The sequence below is a fragment of the Haplochromis burtoni genome, unplaced genomic scaffold (assembly GCF_018398535.1).
Source record: "Haplochromis burtoni strain Fernald_Lab_line unplaced genomic scaffold, NCSU_Asbu1 Contig_16, whole genome shotgun sequence".
Taxonomy (NCBI): Eukaryota; Metazoa; Chordata; class Actinopteri; order Cichliformes; family Cichlidae; genus Haplochromis; species Haplochromis burtoni.
Window position 1 is genome coordinate 770,197 of NW_024582377.1, and position 5,142 is coordinate 775,338.

Here is a 5,142-nt window from a genome sequence, read left to right on the forward strand (position 1 = left end):
ATGGCCAGCAGCATTGCTGATGAGCTCAGACTGTTATGTGACATCTTAATATAATGATTAAAAATGCATGTTAGGAGGCCAAACAGAGGGGTGCTCTGGGTGCTCCTGCCAGGGAAGATTAAATCATATACTTAACAGGCATGCTGGGGATTCGGGTCAATGTAAATGAGCGAACTGTAAAACATAAAATTCAGCAGTGGGTTTTCTAACAAGCAAAGTGATAAGATCAGAAAGAAGAGGACGATGATCAATAAAAAGTCTGGCTGTTAGCCTGCGCACGGTGAGCTCTAGTGACAGTGATATAGCAGTGCTAATTCATATCACTGGTGTCTGTTCAAGAAAAGAATTCCACATTTTAAGTCGGATAAAGATTGGATTCATTAGAGGAGGGATACAAATGCTCTTTTTAAAACTCAATGCATTTGTTACGTAACTGTCAAAGAATGTGCCACGAGTTTATTTGGGGTCTCGTCAGCATCCAGTTTCATTAACATCCTGCCAAATGGTTTGGCACGCTGCAGCACATCAGCTCTGACAGAGGCTGAGCCAGTAAAAGTCGAGACAGCGTTAATGCCATCTTATCTCTGAAGTTGTTTGTAGCCTGACCAAAAGCAATGCTGGGCCCGCTAATCCCATCAGCCAAAACACATGTCAATACAAGACCCGAGCTGAGCTGAGCTGCACGGATCGATAACCTTTGCTCTTTCATTGCCAGCACATGTGATCATACACAGGTAGACACACAAACAGACCCTCAATTTAAAAAGAGGATTGCAGCCATTCATTTAAACTTGAACACTAAGTGCAACCTGTTAAATTCCAGAAATATGAATTTACAGTGAAAACTGTCATAGTTATTTAGTCAACGAGGGAAAATTATGTTAAATCACACATTTTGTGTTGTTATTTAAAAAGTACAATTAAAGTATAATTGATTGAATATTTATGTAATTATTTTTTACAGTAATATTTATTGTATTATTAATACTGACATTTAATGCTGGCCTTATTACATGCCCACATTTAACAAAATAAAACCCACACTGATAAGACATAATTGAGCAAATAGTTGCGATGGTTACTTAATGTTGCAATTTTTGATCTGTTCATTTTATAATAAAACATTCCAAAACGAGCATTTCACTGAGTCATCCAGTTCATTCAGCAGGCTAATTTAAAAAAATATAATCACCAAATTTACTAAAGTATTTGATCACATGGCAAAAATTACTTTTCACTGCTTTCACTCAGTTATTTTGATAATGTAAGCTATAGAGGTATTTTACCATCCAATGTAAAGCCTATATCTCGTTCCTGGCAATTAGTCAGCCTCCAACATATAAAGCGATGCTATTGTATACAGTATCTTTGCTTTTTTCTTTCTTTCTTTTTTTTGATACCTTGGTGGGTTCCTGAGAGTTTTTAGCATCACCATTTACAATGTTCCAAATGCTTTTAGAAACACTGACTGTCACGGCCTTGTGCTGAATAATACAGCTTTAGAGAGAGCAAGGGAATTTTCCTCAGGGCACAGGTGTGCTCTGATAGTCTCATAAGCCCCCGGCAGCACAAAGAAAGATAGCTGCTTTCTTGGTGAAAAGGAATATGGAGGCACAAGGTGGAGAAACAGATCAACAATGGCTTCTTCGTTTGGGTGTATTTGGTTTTGACCTTCAGACAGAGCTTCAAATAAATGCAACACCGAGGGGGAAATCAAAAATCCCGATGACCCTGAATCTCTACACCCTACGCGGGCCTGGAATGAATATGTGATGTTGAAAGATGTAATACATTTTCAAAAAAGCAGAGAGACGACGTGTGCGGGTAAGGCCTCTCCAGAACTGGCAGCACCAGCAGCCGCAGTCACTTCTTTTCATGTATTCATACACTTGAACACAGAAGTGCTGCCAACATAAACCTATAAATGACGATTTAAAAAAGCATAAGCATCGTTCCAGTAATGCGTACCTAAATGTACACGTGCTAATTGTCTTAACTAATCTTTTGGATAAGCTTAAATTGCTCACGACAGTATAGATAAAGACATGTATTCTACATTTCAGTCTTTTCCACCGTGCTCATAACTTCTGTCTGCAGATGTGGCTGGATGGGACTGAGATGCTTGACGAGCAGTGATGGAGTTGACAAAGTAAGTAGTCAGACTGCTAAGTCAGGCATTCAGGAGAAAGGCAAGACACTTATGGAATGAGAGGTGAAGCTGAGGGAAGTGTTTGCTCAGGAAAATTAAATGGATCTGTCAAACAGGGGAAAAAAGCAATAAAAAAACTGTAATATGGGTTTTAGAAGAGAATATAGATCTGTATAAGGGAGAAGGTGATAGCTTCATGCATACATACACAGCAAATATCTCAAGAGTGTGCTTGGGAGAAATATCAGCATTTCAAATGGCAAATCTCCCAAGCAGGGATGCCTACAGGGAGGTGGGGGCTCAGAGAAATCCTGCCTGTCCTTGTGTGTCACTTACCAGCCACAGGAAAAGACTTTTTTTTTTTTTTTTTGCTGATAGCGCAAAGTGTCTCCATGAGGCTAATGCTTTATGTCAGATTCTATACTAACTGGCACATTAGAAAGAGAGGATCCACCTTTACTTTCCCCCATAAAAGCATTTTCCTTTTGCTACAACACTCAACCGCAGTAAGGGTTTTTTTTTTAAGTATCGACACAGTTGAGAAGCTGATGACTAGGTTCTTAGTAGGTAGTAGAAGGGTATTGTAAAATCCTCTGCCATTCGCCCTGTTTTGTGTATTTTCTCTCTGTTTTATTATCTGCACTTCAGCAATGAGGAGAGCTAGACAAGTGAATTGATGGGAGGGTGGAGCGGGGTAGAGGGTTTGGGAGACGGCGTGGGGGGTGGAGGGGGTGGAGGGGAGACGAGGTAAGGAAGAAAAACAAAACAAAAACAGACAAGGAGTGCCAGGCTCTGGAAACTGACATGCTGCAGTTGTATGTCAGTCACCTAGCAACAAGTCCTCCCCATCACTTACCCCCCACTTCCCCATCTCCCGCTGCGCTCTCTAATTCAACAAATCTGCTGAGAATGTATGGTTGCTCCTCTAACAAAACGTATTCTGTGCTGGCGGCTAAGGATGTGGGCCTCCACTGAACACACCACTCAGCTGCCCATTGACCACCGGGGCCTTTCTCTGCACACACTAAGGAGTGAGGGACAAAGACCCTGAAAGCAGGGGCAGCTCCACAGAGAAAACATTTGCTTGTAATTGTGTTTGACTGCATAATGAAAATGATGTTCTTTTTTAATTTGGGCTTGTTAAGGCCACAACTATTTTCCTCTGGTCACCTGATTATTATAAAGAACCAAACCCTCACTTGCCCTATTGGGCGCAGAGGGGGGAAATATTGAAAACGGTCCAAAGACCTCCCCACTCTTTACTTTAACCCCTCTTGTGTTTCGAGTGTTCACTGGTAAAAACATAAATATGTAGACTCTGTTCATTACAGGATGGGAGCGTATGCTAGAATGAGTTCCCCCTTTTCTTTTTTTCCCTTCCTTCTAGAGAAAGGATAATAACAGCGAGGCACACATAGGTGCGCACACATACACAAATGGGAGCGCAGCCATGCTTGCCCTGAGTTGTGAAGCTTTGAGAAGGTTAGCATTCCTGGTCCTACTTCAGTAAAACAGACCATTAGTGGGAGCATCGGGGTAGCACCCAAAAGAGTGCTTCAATGGGCACATTCACATCCAGTGATTATTTGCACTTTTTAGCCCCCAATTTCCTGTTTTATTTATGTGTGCGTTTCCACATTCATTTGGCTTTCCTCTTTTTCTGCTCACTACTCTCCTGTGGCAAAGGTGAGGAGCATTCAGGTGAATGTTCAGGCTCAGATAGAGAACATTTACAACAGCTTTTGGTTTAATTATTGTTTATGAAGGCTGCTCTACACTATATTTCTGTATTTTGTTAAAATAAATAAATTATTTGAACACTATTATGCCCTTTTTTTCACCTGGCCGTGTTACATATGATTTATGTCAGAGAATCTTACGCATCTTTGAATCCCTGAAGGTTTCCATTCAGCCTCCCTATGGACATTTATTCAGTGATTTAATTGATTCGAGCCAGGGTCTTGTATTCACAGTCATCCCCAGGAAACTCCTTGGTAAAGCATGAGTCTTCTAAGAGGTCACAGGTAAGAAAAATAAAGGGCTGACCTCTGCTCACTGATATTCAAGCATATATACTAGTTTTCTGCCCTGCAGGCCTGACTGCCACGTTGGCTCGGGTGACCGTGACGGTGGCCTTCCTAACAAACTGCAACACCCTCTCAGGTCGCACCTTTCTGCAAGTGCAACCTCAGAGTCATCTCTGTTATTGAATCTCACAGCATTTATAGAATTAGGTGGATTATGAGAACATCCTCCGGTATGCTTTCATAATCCCTCCAGGCACAGCTAACGATTAACATGGCTTTCACTGCTCTCCTGATTATTTTCACGTATATGATCAAAGATTTGAACTAGAAAATTCATTATTAAAACTAATGCAGCCTAATGCACCAACACTGCTATTAATTGTGTCTTCAGTCGGTGCACTAATATCAGTGAGGCTATACTAATTACTAAAAGCATCTTTCAGTAAAACACAATAATTGTCCCCTCAGTTTCAACAACAACTGAACATTACAAGCTTTAAAGTACTGCGGCACTTTCATCTTACACTGTGACATACATAAATACACATTACACATAAAAAGGAGAAATGCTAAATGACCGACAAATCAAAGTGCTTTATTATATCCTGTAAATGTACTATTACCATAAAGCAGTCCACCTCAATGAGCACTGAATTACACTGAATTGCTTTTTGGAGCTAGCAGTATTAAAAGGATTACCATACTGGCATAGAATACAGCAAATTTAATCTATGCAATATGCAGATTTGTCGCTTGGCAGAACATCAATATTCAACACATTTAATCATTTTAATTTTGGTCATTTTTCAAGTAATAATGCTAAATATTACTCCGGGTCTCGATTCTAAAATGTGAGCATTTCCTTTTATATCAGTGTAGTTAAACAATTTAAAGTTTTAGCCAGGTAAAACAAGCAATCCGAACAAATCACCCCATTCCTTAAAATTAATATCAGGGGCTTTTTGT